At 42.0% G+C, this 15501-nt stretch overlaps 1 protein-coding gene across 2 annotated transcripts in view; it reads left to right on the top strand.

The window, feature by feature from the left end:
* Positions 1-3298: 3298 nt before the first annotated feature.
* syt1a (synaptotagmin Ia) overlaps positions 3299-15501 on the top strand; it is a 140338-nt gene continuing 128135 nt past the window's right edge. The window contains exon 1 of one of the 2 annotated variants that reach the window (XM_068306334.1): positions 3299-3430. The gene's annotated coding sequence lies outside the window, so the exon portion shown is untranslated. The remainder of the gene's footprint in view (positions 3431-15501) is intronic. The other variant, XM_068306332.1, reaches the window with a different exon arrangement.

A 15501-nucleotide genomic window follows, 5' to 3' on the forward strand; every position in this document is an offset into this window, starting at 1 on the left:
GCACATGTTAGAGGTTTCGGAGATAAAGTCAGAGAGGCCAGACTGAGATGGTTTGGACATGTCCAGAGGAGAGATAGTGAATATATTGGTAGAAGGATGCTGAGTTTTGAACTGCCAGGCAGGAGGCCTAGAGGAAGACCAAAGAGGAGGTTTATGGATGTAGTGAACGAGGACATGAAGGTAGTTGGTGGGAGAGAAGAGGATGCAGAAGACAGGGCTAGATGGAGGCAACTGATTCGCTGTGGCCAAAAGGAGAGGAAGACTGTTGAGACTATTTACGAGGCGCCATTGATTGACAAGTTTCTTACTGTTGGGCATCAGGCTGATTCTGGGACGGTTCACCCCTCCCTCTGATCTTTCAGCATGACATGTGTAATATTTGGGGAGAACTTGCCAATTTCTATGCAAATTAATTTTGTGCCTCCTTGTCCTGTTACCTCAATTCATTGAGTTGACTGCCAACAACCATTTAAAATAACATTGAGCTTTCTTTTTTTAAAACTATAGACTTGTATGTTTTGGATGAAACATGCAAACTTTAAGACAAATCTGCTCCTCCATTCTCACCTCAGGCAGCGAGTGTGAGCTGGTGAAGGAGGAATGAGGTGATGCAGGAATGGATCAGTGTCGCATCATCTATCAGTCTGTCACAGGCTGTTCCTGACTTCTCCCAGAGATGCTGTGGAACTGTAAACAAGAGAAAGGAACACCAGGCGTCCCGGGGCACCATGTGTGCAGACAGTCAGGGCAGGGTGACCCTCCCTCTCCAATGAATCATCTGCTGGCAGAGGGTTGATTTGATCCAAGTAGGGTCGGATCCACACAGTCGGGTGTGGATGACTGATGTCGCTGAAGAATGCTTCTTATAACCGATCACCTGTATTGGATACAGTAAATGACCTGCTAACATTTTCCAGTGAGGGAATAATATTTATTGTGAGATACTGACTGCTTCGCCACCTTGAAAGGAGTGTTCTGATTGGTTTATTGAACAAAATGATGAGGGAGATTATCCTGTTGTGTTTTATTAGCCTAGATTCTTGAAAATGCTCATGTCTCCTGTATAAAGGTGTGTGCACCGAGTTCATTAATGTGTGTGTGTTTTAGATGATTAACATGTTTAAAGTATGATAAAACAACATGGTTATTGATTGGTTCTTATGTTGCTAGAACTCACATATCTGTAATTTAATTGGTTGCTAATGACTGCCCTTTAATCTTTCACTGGAACAAGCAGTAATCAGTCATGAACTGTAAATTGGATGGTCGAGGAAGACAGTCACTCAGTCTTTCATTGCCCCTCTAATTATTTCCCCCATCACATGATTAGTGCTGTCACTTTAACTTTGTTCTGAGTTGATGATGAAAGACAGAGGACACTGTTTGTAGCGCTGTTCTCCAGGACTAGGACCATCGTGCAGGATGCTGAGCCAGGTTCTGCCTGCCTGATTGGGGCTGCTGGCTGGGACGGGGCCAGAGACGTGACTGGGGCCAGGCTATTTCTGAACAGATCCAGGGAGGATGCAGCTGGTGTTCTTGCTGTTGATAGTGTCAGCCTGCCAGTGTGGCCCCTCCAAAATCAATGAGCTCTTTTATATGAAGACAAACTACCATTAAAGCCTGTAATTATTGTACAAGCAATCCACTGCCAGATCATGGAAGCATGAGCGATTTTATTAGAGTAGGATTTTTATTAATAGCGAATATTGGTCTTTACATTTAAATAAACTTACCCTGCCAATAATACCCACAAACTTCTGAGTTTAAGTTTGATAAAGTATGACTTCCACTGCAGTAAAAATAATTTGCATATTATTTAATCAATGTTGTTACAGCCCAGCGTAGTTTCACTGCTTTAAACCTCACATATATATCAGCCTAAGAATGCTCCACTTTTTGTCTCAGACACCCTCACACTTTTAGTATAAAAAGCATAATCTCATGCTTTCATGCAATATCCTGCATGACTCTGATAGTGGACTCCACACACAAACACAGTAGTCGGACATTTGTGAACAACAAAGAAAAAAAACCACGTACTTACTGAGATGCACCTCTAATCCTCAGGAGGCCATATGACAGCTTCATTCAGGTAGATTCTTTGGCTTTTGTAAATCATTCGACATGAGTCAACGAGCGCTATTCATTCTGCAGCCTGTCAATTTTAGTGTGACCTTTTGAGTGCAGCTGTGCAACGTTTCTATCTGGTTCTCCTGTGCAGCCAATGGAAGACCCGCTTTGCTACCTGAGACAGCTAAAAATGGCTCCGCCAACCATTTTCCATATTCATGAATCCTGTGTCACATAATCTTTTGCTTGTATTGCTTATCCGGTTAATTTCCTCTAGAGTTTAGAGCATGTACCTGAGGGTTTATTTAAATTAAAATTTACGTAAATGGAGTAATTATTCTTCCATTGCAAGAAATCAAATTCAATATTATTTAAGAGTGTCTAAATTCATATGTGAAGCTGGAGCCTTTTGAAATTATTCAACAGACTTTGTAACACAAACTTAAATAGCCTGTAGTCACTATTTAGCAGCAGCTTTGTTTTTTGGGTCAGTATGACAAGACAGTCTCTCTAATGGAAGCCTGTCCTTGCAGGTGTTTGTGTGGCTTCTCTATTGACAGACTCAGCCTTCCTCTGGGGAAATCATCTTCCCTTCATGGAATGTGTGTGTGTGTGTGTGTTTCCTGGATTTATTCATGTGCAAGGACAGCTCATGGCTTAGGATAAACTGGGAAACAGACAAGCACTCTCAGGGATCCCAAGTTGCTCGGAGTGGGGATTTTTTTTTTCTAAGTGTCCTTGAAGGTGGCAGCTTCCCTAAGGGAATAGCCAGCACAGACAGGTCATGTTAATATGTGTAGAAAGGGTCGTCTTAGGTTATATTGCATGCCCGATATCCCTGGCATCTCCACACTGCCCAGCCAATCACAGTCAAGGACTCAGTGATGCAGTGTTCCTCTTACTGGAGGGATTCCTAGGAACCACTGTGTGACGATACCGGTGTAAATACCCCACAGTCTCTCCTGCATCTCCCACATCTCAGCCTCTTCCCTCCTCCCCCTTGTCCTCTACCTCAGGGTTTCTTTTCTTCCAAGTGTTTGCAAGGCGCCACTACCCCATCCATTTGAACAGATGATGATCTAGCGCCATCCACATCGCTCCCACAAGACTGGCCACATAGACGGCAGAGAGAGTCATCATCCAGCCCTCTTTCCTCCTCCTCCTTTCTCCAAATCAGGCTCCTCCTCTCACTATCCCACCCTCTCTCTCTGTCTCTCCGAGCATCACGCTCACTCTTACAAGCTCTCTCTCTTTTGCTCTTTCTCTCTCTCTCAGTCCAATACTGCCTTCTACTACACATGAGCATACGTCCGTGTCAGGGCAAGCAGATTTGGAGCTGAAGGTGTGCTTTGGTTGCCAGGTAGGAGCACACATTTCCTCTTTGGGCTACCCCAGAAGTTGTAAAGAAACAGGGTGTCTGGATGGTTTTACAGGCTGCTTTTGTGATAACATAGATATGTGTGGATGTAAGTGTGCGTGGGTGTCATAATCAGGAAGGATGGGTGCTCGGAGGGTGTCTCAGGGGAAGTACAGTTTGCAGCAACTCCCAGCCTCTCTTGATGACACCAATTTTGGCGCCCATTTTTGATGCAACTTTCATTGGTTTTCATGTGCACTGAATGTCTCTTTTGTGTCGCCTCGCTCAGAGCTGCTGTAGGTACAGGGTGGAGTGCAGCTGGCAAAAGCAGATGGGCTGCAACGTATAGAGCATGTCTCTGGTTGCGAGGGGAGACCACAATCTGGATGTGTGGGCGGACGGAGAGACAGGGAGAGCAGAGAGGAGAATGGAGATGGAAGATGAGCAGCTGCTTTCATCTTATTGGAGCTAATCCCTCTGTTGTTCACCTCGCTCAATCAGATAAAATTAGCTGGCTGTGGCCCTGGTACCCTGTCTTTTCTTTTTCTCTACTTTGCTCCATCCCTCAATTGTGATGGGTTTATTTTTGGCAGGTGGGAAAGAGGCAGGCTATTGATCCAGAAATGAGCTGTAATACCATTTGAAAAGGGAACAAGACATCGCTGTCTGTCTGGGACTTTTCTCCTGCATGCCTTTGTCCCTCTAGTTTGTGATGATTATCTACTACACATACTCTCCAGGGATAATGAGGTCCTGTGCATAGCTATAGTTGCAAGTTTTGATGCTCAGGAGTTTGTAGAGTGAGCCGATCCAATTGAAAAGCCACTTGAGTTCCATATGTTACCCAATATCTCTTCTCTTACTGTGACTGGTGCTCTAAAGCAGACTTGTCACTTTCCACCCATTAAGTGATAAAACCCTGAACGGCTGCTGGCTTTCTGCAAACATGTCAGGCATATCTGTACCAGTTGTAGTGGTGCATCACAGAAAGAGAGGTAGCGTATCACCTCTCTCCTTCTCCTGGATTATCTAATATTTCAGGGTGCAGAATTGGGCATAGAACAAGAGAGACAGAGCAGGGGAGTGAAAGGGAGTTGCTCAGGTGTTGCTGTTTAGCCCAGTGCTTGGAATACATTATCCCTAAAACTCAAACTGTTACCAGGTAACAGATGGAGGGATTTTGAGGCAGCACTCCATGCTTTCCTCACCCAAATCTAAATGACCCTTCATTTCCCACGGCAGACTTTATGTTTACATACTGTGTGGGAGCTTCTGCAGATGCTCCATTTCATAAGCGCTAACTGAATCAGACAGTCTGAGCCTGTGTCTGCACTTATTGATGCAGCCCGGACTGCTGGCTGGCAACAGCTTTTTAAAACACCCCTAGGATGTTTTTCATAGTGATGGGTTTCAATGAATCCTGAGTAAATCAATCTTAACCTGATCCACTCTCTGTGCACTCTCCAGTGCTATTCTGCAAAAGTTTTGTCAGTGCATTAAAGCTGTGCATCACATAATTGGTTTACATGCAATTATGGGACATAATGTTTTTCGTTGCATTTGAACAGAACTTTACACGTGGATTTTCTCACATTCATCATAACAGGGGGTGTTTTCTATTCACATCTCTAGTTGTTTAGTGGTTTTAATTTTTCAAAAAGCTATCGCTATCAGGACACAAAGGGGGTCTGACAATTTTATTATTTGCTCCTCTGAAGCCTCTCATTTGTCATCAGGCTGACATTTGTTTTTGCTCTGCATAGCAATAAAGAACTGGAGGATAAAAGTCTCATCCTTGTTACGACTGACTTTGTGGCCATTTGGTTGTGGGTGCACGTGTGAGGGGAAATATATAGATCTGTGACGCTCTCACCAACGAGGCGGCTGGTGGAGGTGGACGCCTTAGAACCAGTTTTCTGCTCTTTTAACAGACATTGTTCAACCAATACCTCCCTGTTATCATCATCTTATCATCCTTTACAATCGTAATCAATTGTATTAAAGATAATATCAGTATGGTTATGGATTATTATTCTGTAAAGCAGCTCAGTCACCTGAATCTTGATAGGTTTATATTAATTACAACTCACTATCACTGTTTTACTGCTACGGTAGGTGTAACATGCTGATTGATGATATTATTGTCTTTGATTTGGGGTATGAAGCAATCCATTTGACCTTGAAATGACAATGAGAAATAAATCATCACATTTGACATGAAATACGTTAATAGCGCAGAGACTTAATATGCACAACTTCATGTGCTCTGATCGGGTTTTCTACCAAATGATCCACCATGATCACACCAATAGATGCACTTTGAAAAAGTTCAGTGATTTGAAAGATTAATATCCAGTGCTGCAAAAGGCTAATTTAATTCTCTTCTTGCAAAAGAATACGTGCAACTGGATGACGTAACTAAAGATCATCGGATAAACATCAAACGGTGAAAAACAGTCTTGAAATAGCTGTGTAAATATGACTGTTGTTTATGCGAAATGACTGAGGTTTATTTAAATCATCGCAATCAAACATGTAAAAAAAAAAGATGCAAGATCAGGGGCTGAACTTTATAGAGTGGATTCAGAAGAAAAAGTATTGGTCTATTCATCACATCTGCTTGATATTTACATCAGCACCCAGCATGTGTCACACTGCATCTAAAGAAAACGGGTCCATTTACTGCTGTAAGGCACTGATTAGAAAGGGCATTTTGATAGCCCTTGTTGCTTGATGAGGTGGTATCAGAGTTTTTTAAAGACAGGGAACTGACAGGCTTCAAGTCCTGGCTTCAAGCTTTAAGTTCAAAAAAGCGTAGAATTCAGGACTGCTTGAGCCATGCAGACCCACTGTAACAGTCTACACACACACACACGTACACACACACAGTGCAAAAGATTTCTATGATGTGAGTATGATCATAATATTGATATGGCTTATAAATCAGAATCTGTTCTTTTGTGTATGACTAAAACAAGGTTGTTAGCATGAGCGCTGACAAGCAGTGAAAAGATTCATTAGAAATTCCGGAAATTTAGTATACAACATTAAGAGCAACATCATTTGTGCTCAAAATATATCACCAAAATATACATATATAAAACATCTCTAAAATAGGAACCAAAACCACCATTTGACTTTATATCATCATATAGTCTAATGAATAATTAAACTCTGCTTGAGAACACAATATGTGTGTTTTTATTTGCGCAATACAACCAAAGCATTGTTCAATTTTGAACTTTTGTCTTCCAGCTCCATGAAACTGCGTTTATTCATACTCATCGGGTGCCGCATTGTCAGAACTATCACCATTAAGTTGGAATGAGTCGGAACGGATCAGTGCCACAACCTGAACAATGTCTAATGAAGCTAGTAAAAAAACCCATCTGTGTTGAATAAGCATGCCTCAGTTCGCGCATTCAACAACAGTTTGCTTAATTGAAAACAACAAGTGCATGGTTTCAGAACAGGCGTAGTGAATTAATGTCACATTGACTGCGTTCAGATTTGTCTCCTGAGGAAAATCTTCACTTATATATGTTATTGTGAATAAATTCAATACTACATTTCACGAATGGACGATGTCTTTTGATGACATCTTAAAATAAGATTTTTCATTCACAATTGTACACCTATGAAAATGGTGGGAGTGGGTAGGAGCCTCAACGTGGTAGCTAGGAAGGACAGAAAGATTTCATAGCAGAACTTACTCCCAGTCTGAGGGCTATAATTTTAAAATATCCTTTAAGGGGAAATTGCTTCCCTTGCTTCATTTTTTTAATATCCTGATTCATACTCACTTGTAAAATGCATCATCCAGCCATAGCATTTCTCCTGCTACTGTCTGAATGTGCTTTGTGGGGATATTATTAGAGATTAATATGATCTCTGTGCGTGAGGCAACCATGGGATGCAAGCCTTGCCCCATGTGCTCCATGCATGTCCTCCTGAGCCTGAACATAGTGGGCAAAATGTCCCCTTTGCTTAATGAAAGAGTGGATTAATTATTACTGAAGGGCATGCAGCATTGAAAGAGAATCTCGAGGGCATTTTCACTGTTCCATGAATATATTAAGGCACTTTAAAATGAAAATAAACTCTTTTCTGGGTTTGCTCAAAATTTTCATGCACACCCAGATCTGCAGACAAATATAGACTTCCCATGATGCACCTGAGTTACATTTTGAAAATGGAAAAAAAAAAAGAGGTGTCATCTCAACTCTAGGGTGATGCTAGCAGGAACCTAACCAATCTCTGTTCTCTGTGTCTTTTTTTTTCCATTTTGTTCATTTTCTTTTTGCATCTGAACCAATTAGATTAGAGGTGATCCACTATGGCCGCCCCATGCTGCTTTAGCCAGTGTCAGAATATAGATGAGTGTAAATCAAATTACTTGTGTCTACTCATCTTCCATTCATGAGGCTGTACGAGCGAAACAGATGCAATTTTGGGAGGAAAATTAAGTATCAGGACTGAGTAGTGCAAAGGCGAATACATCAATTTATACAAAATGACACATTCATAAGTCAAGCATCATGCTGAGTCTATTAGCCTAAATGGCTAATTGTGTCTTTACAGGTTTTTGTTATTCTCCAAAGCTTTTGTCGGAATCCTCAGAAATACATCAGCAAGGCAATAGAGAGAAAACAGTATGAGCAAGTTGCCTCTCGCCCCTGCTACAGCTTAACTTCTCTCACAGCTTCTGCATGCCCTTGCAGGATGCATGAGTCACAAAGCAACATGACACCCAACAGTGTGAGCAAGATACAGTGGCGTGGTGGGATAAAAAAATAAATTAAAATCAGTGTCACATTGCACCGCTCTGCTCCGGAGAGAAATAACCTTGGTCATTTTTAAATTTATCACATTTATTTCAGCGGGTTCTGTTAAGCATTATAACCTATTTGTCACAGATATTCAACTAATTGCCTTTTCCATTTCACTTTGCCTGTCAAAGGCGTGGTGACTCACTGTTCCGTTGCACTGCTACCGTTCAAGGTCGATGCATGCTTCCTAAATTCGATGTGTACCAGATCTGTGATGGTATGAGTGTTTCTTTTTTACTTCAGTGAAAAGCAAAATATCATCGGGGTATGGTGGTTAATGCGAACTCTCCAAGACTTTGAAGAACCCTCTGGTCTGACAGCACAACAACTATATTGAACTATGTGTGTGCAACATCTCCTTCATTTTTATCTCCTACCTCATTCCCCCAAATGAGAGCCCAGACTAAATGTGCAGGGCAACCCTCTATCACTTCTAGTCGAACGGCATGCTTGCCCTCCGTTGCCAACTGCTGAGATTTGCCTCTGATGCAAACATCCTTGTTTGTCACCATGGCAACCAAGTCTCCTGCCTGCTGTAGGTTGTCATGCCAGCCGCCTCCCCCATACTCTTCCTCAGCCATTAGCACTGTACTGTTAGTGACACGTGCAAACGCTGTAGATCCTTCCACACTACTGTTGTGGTTATCTTAATAAGCCACTCTCATTATGTGGTTCCGCTCCGCCGGCTCCGTCTTGAGGTGGCCTTCATTTTAGGGAAAAGGAAACGTTGCATAGTATTACAACCTCAACTGCTGTAATGTTTTCACTTGAGAAATCTGCCAACTGACACAGCCAGAGTAAATTGCTGGAATAATAGCGCAACCAGCAAAAGCCCACAGCTCAAAAGACAGAAAGATATAACAGTGAGTGGCCTCAATTTCCGCTCATCTTGTTTACTCTGCCATGTACCAACTCTTTCATCCCTGAAAAATGGAGCAGTGTGACATGTCTGAGGCTTCCAAGAGGAAAGATGCAATGTGGAGGTGCATACATAGGTCCATGCTATGCATAGTTCATTCTCAGAGCCAAGCATCTTGTGGGATGGAGGGTGGTAGACAGAGGCCTTTCTTCCCAAACATGTCCACCCAGTCAGACGAAAAAACACTCATTACCACAGCACCAAGGGACCAACACTTGGGGATAATAACTAGGCATCTGCTTAAATTTGATATAATGCTGGAGCACAGGGTAGTCTGGGTTCTGCGATAGTTGCAGGAATTATTGTGCTCCCTTAAGCTGTTTGACTCTTGCACTTGACTGCTTAAGCTCAAGCATTTGAAGCTAACCCGCTATGTTATTCACACCAGAGGCTTTAATAGGATCTTTACGATGAAGCCTGAGGGTAAACTTTACTACATTTTGAGAGGGTGATTACTCACATTCGCCGCTCTGTAGAAAATGGCGAGCTAAGATGATGATAATAACGAGTAACTGTTCGATAGAATGGGTTCGAGGTGCCATTTTACTGCCGGTAAAATTTCAGAGATTGCATTTGCTGTTCCTTATCTCCTAAATTAACTCATTACCTTGACATCCCACTTTCCCTCCCTGGGAGCAGATTGGCCTTGAATTTATAATGAAACATGGCTGTCCCCTCATGTCTCATGGATGGCGAGAGATTCAGTGCCCTGTTCTTCCCATTGATTATGACTCCACGGCCAGATGAACAACCGTGAGGAGGAAGGCAAGCAGAGAAAGGAAGACTGTAATTGGGGCAAAATAAAACACTTCAAATTGATTTCTGTCAAGCTAGGTTTCAGAATTATATTTTGTTTCTCATGGAGGCTAAATTTCCAAAGCTAACATGAAGTTCAAGCATGATGCAACACAGCTCTTGATTGCTGATGCTGTGCACAAAAGTGAAAGTGTCAACTAATAAGACACTTTTGGCCAGAGCATTTTCCAACCAATTCAATCTCTCTTGGAAATATTTGCCGCAACAGTGAGGTCAGCTGTCAAACAGCATTATCATTCCTTATCTCAAAATGGCTTTAGAGAGGAGACACTCACACCCACAAAGATTACTGTTAAAATGGCGTTCCATTCAGCCAACTTCAAGCAAAGGATTTTAGTCTTGTCAATCACATCCTTTCCTAATTTCATATGCTTATTCCGTAAGATTATGAGTGCGCACCCGCTGTCGGGTTTAGTGATTGCGAGTTGTGATAATGATGGATTTCCTCATTCATTTCTATAACTTTTCTAATGAAGAGGCTGCCACTTATGCCTGCAGATCATGCATGCAGTGTGCATTGCACAGCAAATTCGGTAAGGTTACCTTCATTAACCACAAGTATTCAAATAAACGGCTGCACCATTCTCACTAATATCCATTAGTGAGGACCAATAGTGGGCCTTGTCCGGTGGGGTTGTTCCTCTGCAGACCAGACTTCTCTAGTACCCATTTTAAATCAATCTTGCATATCTAATTGCTTTAACTGTGTTTGTGGTCAAATTTTTTGTAATTTCTTAAATTATTTTTAAGCAAGTTTCTCCTAACTCCTTTTTATTTGATTATTTTACATTTTTGTTGAACCTGTAGTTCTACATTGCTAAATTGTATAGTTATCCCCCAATATTTAACCCTGTTGAAAGCACCATCTGATTACCTGTAGTATTGCAGGGCTCCACCTGTGAGTGAAAGTATCCATCCATCCATCCATCCATCCATCCATCCATCCATCCATCCATCCATCCATCCAGCTAATTGTCCATTAAAACAATTAAAAATGTATAATGACATTTCTATAGAAAATCAAATTGACAATGAAGTTTGGGCTTGAATGAATGGATAGAAAAGGACATTTGTTTTTACCTCATTTAGTCAGAAGTCAGACCACATCAGAGATATTTGCTAAATAGAGAGTTGTACAAAAATTGTATTATCTTTTAGAGAATTATTGTATAGATGAGGTCTATTGTGTCATTACTACACTGCTTATTTCAATATTTGCAGTTTTTTTTCTTCAATATTGTCTTCACAAATCTTGATGGTGTTTCTTCAAAAATAATATAATTTATGTTTTTTGTGAGTAAACTTTGAACTTCTCTTCGATTTCTTTTGTTAACACTGCAGTCCATTTTCTGTCAGTTTCACTTTGTACGTAATGAGCAGTTTCTTGGCAGATGCACAGGACAGGTTTCATTTTCGGAATTGGTGCTGAGCCCATTCAGGAAACAGGAAGGGCAGACACCTCACCAAAGCATCATGATAACACACAAAACCATCTTTGTCATGTTCAGCCCTGCAGCGTCTCCAGACCTGCTTACAGATTATGAGAAGCTTCAATCAATAACTCAGGATCATACTCCCCCACTCTCCTTAGCTGACCCTGAAGTTATGAACATAACTTTTATCATGGTGAGCCTGTGTCTTTCAATCAACCAGGGGACTATTTACCGTGCAGATTTGGGAGGAGGGATTTCACAAAACACTAGCCTTTAACTACTGCTCCAACCGGTAGTTTGGCTTCAGGGGAAACAGACGTGACATTTGGTGGCCACTGACAGCCAACACATTGTCTCTCTGAGAACCGTCATCTCTCCATCTGTAAATAAAAATCAGACAGGAATAAACCAGGGAAATTTCCATCGAGTTTTCAAACAGCTTCTCAATTCATGCCCCAACCAGAAATCCATAAAGTTAATGCAGATTGTTGCCACTACATAATTAAATATCTTACAACTCAGTCTTTAATTTGCATTTATGGCATATGACAGCAGAAAAAACTCTTGACTTCATTTTCTGCAGTATCTCTTATGCTGACTTCAGTTCATGTTGGTGTGCATTTCAAATTAATCCGCACATATTGTGTTATGATTGGAAACTTTCATTAGCAATTTGCTCCTGACCAGAGAAGCTGTGAAAAAAATAATTAGATATGCTTTTTTTATTGAAGTGACTTCATGGAAACATGTCCACTCAGGACATAAAACAACTGTCGGACCACTCTGTTCTCTCAGGGTTTATATTTGCAGGTTGTGTGACAGTGAGAAGCAGTTTTCTCTGCTCCCAGGAGGGTCTATTCCCTCTGGACAGAAATCCCTCTTTTCTTGACCACCTTACTGAAAATCACTAGTAACTGATTGAGCCAGTACATCAGAAATGTGCCAGTAAATGATTTTGTCCGTCTGTGTTGTCCCACTGTCTCTCTGTACAGTAAACACAGTCAGTGACTCATGACTCCATCTCAAGCATTGGGGTCACAACATACTAACTGGTTGTGTTTACCCTCCCTCTACTTCCTATCTCCAGCACTCCTCCCTGTTATCGCCCCTCTCTTAGTGTCTCTCTGGGTATATAATCATATCTCTAGATGCACTTTGCTATATATATATATTTAAAGCAAGAAAGAAAAAAATTTATAAATTTCCCCTACCATTCTACACGAGATAGATTGTCAGACAAATGTCAGTATGTGTTGTGCAACAGAGGTTGAATAACTGCATTCTATTTAAGTTACACTTCTTGTGAGATTGATGTGAGTCAGAGGGTTACTGCAAGCCAGATGTTAACATCACATCGCATTGAATTTGACCCTTATTCTGAACAGAATTTGAATGTGCAGGGAATCTTGGTTTTTCTTTCCTGATTCTTGAGTTTCAATGCTTAAAGCCAGTTTATCTCACATTGTTATTTAAAATAGGATTTGGTGTAGTTCAGAGGCTTAAAGGGGCAAGCGGCTCTTGTAATCTGATACAGTCAGTGAACTAGTCTTTTAAATGTGGAATCAATATGTAGCTAAATACACTGTGTCTCGCTACTTGGTGGTGTACCAGCATGTTGATCAAAATGGCCTCTTGCCTGTTGGTAAAAATAACTCATTTGGTCTGTAGCTGTGTTTTTGTCCTGTTTCGACCTTGTAGAAATTTAACACTTTGTCACTTCCAGTGGGCTTGACCTCGGCAGTCCTGGAAATATAAAGTATTTGTGTATGAGATGCAAAGTGGAACAAGGATTCCACGAAACGAACATGACGGTTTGTGAGATTGGATGAAATTTAGAAAAAATTAGGTAATGTGAGTTTTGCACCTTAAAGTTTTGTTTATAGTGACAATGACATCATCTCTATTCACATTAAGAGATAAAGGAGATTCCAACCAGTGTCTTTGGCTAACAAGTGGCCAAAATGTCTTTTCACATCATCACAATCCAATGATTTGAAAAGGTTACTGATAAAAAAGCGTCATTATAATTTTTCATTTTTAATTTTTACTGAACGCTTTACAGATGGAAGAAACTTATGTACTATAACTGCCGGTATGAGCATTTTCTTGCATCCTGAAATGAGTCGATTTCCATGTAAATCGCAGACAAAATCTAGGCACAAATAATGTAAAAAATGAATGTATGTGAAAGTGCCTCAGGCAACTTTCTCATCTGTGTCCTCAGTCAAACATCCTCTCACCCAGTGCTGTCAGAGAACAGAGGCTAAATGCTCAAATAGCCACAGAGGTGGGAGTATAGTCAGATTCAGCACTACAGCCTCCAGGACAGCTCCTTCCTCTCCACGGTGGCAGAGGTCGTGTCGCAGCAGCCGGCTTCACACAAACTTTCACTTTGACTTGTGTAATGACTTGTGTATAGACTCAGTGAGTCCCAGACCCTTCTGTCCCCAGGGTAGGTAACTATGTCCCGCCATTAGTCAATGAGTCAGTGTGTGGGATGTTTTATTCAACTCAGCTGTGTGAGTTTGACACCTGGTTGCGTCTGCAGAAAGCAAGGGCAGAACAGGAGTGTGTGTTTTTGAGGGATTCAACAACAGGGTGACAATGACTTCATGGTTACAAACCTGGTGGACTAAAGCAGGCTGACGTCAGCAAGACGTCAGCAAGCTCTTAGAATATATTAGTGACCAAAGAGAAACCCATTGTAGACAGTCATTTTCATGGCTGTCTACATACCACCCAGGGCGGACCCCTAGACTGCATGTGAGACCCTCAGTGTCACCACTTCTGCTCTTGGAACCCGTCACCCGGAGGGTCTGTTCGTAATCTCAAGTGATTTCAATCACGTCATCCTATAGGAATGGCAATTCCCACAATGGTCCAGTGTGTAGACTGCCCCACAGGCAAGAACATAACCATTGATCTGTTATACACCAATGCCCAGTAGGCATACATAGCCCCTCTCCCCCCAGTTGGTAAATCAGATCACAACCTATTGTATCTGCAGCCCAACAACATCCTGCTGGTGAAGAGTTGGCTGGTAACAACCTGGCAGGTCAGGAGATGGGCCCCAATAGCTGAGGAAATGCTCAGGGACTGCTTCCAGTCCACGGACTGGGATGCTGTTGTGGACGCACATGGGGAGGCCGTCGAGGGGGCAGCCCACTACTCCCCAAAATATATGGACTTCTGTGTGGACACAGTTTTCCCTGTCAAAACAGTCAGGTGCTACCCAAAGAACAAACCCCGGGTAACCACGGAGGTCAAGTCTGTCCTGAACAGGAAGAAGCGGGCGTTCAAGAGGATATGAGAAAGTGAGGCTCAGCCTGAGCTGAGGATTTCCGGCAGGCCCCCACCTCTAAATAGTCGGTAGTCATTGAGGGCAGTGAGGTGGAAGTGGTACCTGGGACTGCAGCTGGAATGGACTGGTCTGGAATGGACTAGTCTTACAACCTGAACTGTGTGTACAAGAAGGGGCAGAGTAGGGTGTACTTCCTGAGCAGGCTGGCCTCCTTCAACATCTGCTCTGAGCTCCTTCGGGTGTTCTACCAGTCCGCTGTGTCCCCTGTACTGTCCTACGCCATTGTGTATTTGGGAGACCGCGCCAGGAAGAGACACATGTGACGCCTGATCACACTAATCTGCAGAACTGGTTCTGTGATCGGTCAGAGCCGGTACTCTAGAGAGGTGGACTTTCTCCAAATGGGAAAAACCAAAGACTCAGGAGAAAACGTGCCAAGCCAATGTGCAAATGGTGGAAGAGAATGGATTTCAGTTGATGAATTGTTTTGATTTAGTTGCAATGCAAAGTTATTTTCAAAGTCAAATAACTTTAAGCCACAAGCACATTTTCAAATGTGTTGCTGCTTAAATGAGATATTATCTCTGCAGTGTGTTTAAAAGGAGTTGAACGCTTTAGGGCAACTGTGTGATTGATGACAGGTTTCTGCATAGACCGGCTCTAATGTTCTTAGGCTGTCTGATGAAGCAAAGTCACAGCTTCCAGTGCTAATCATATTATTACTGTTTGCATCATTTGTCTTTTGTTGAACAAATAAATGATAACAGTTTGAGGTA

Source organism: Antennarius striatus, chromosome 22, assembly GCF_040054535.1.
Source record: "Antennarius striatus isolate MH-2024 chromosome 22, ASM4005453v1, whole genome shotgun sequence".
In the NCBI taxonomy this organism is placed as follows: Eukaryota; Metazoa; Chordata; class Actinopteri; order Lophiiformes; family Antennariidae; genus Antennarius; species Antennarius striatus.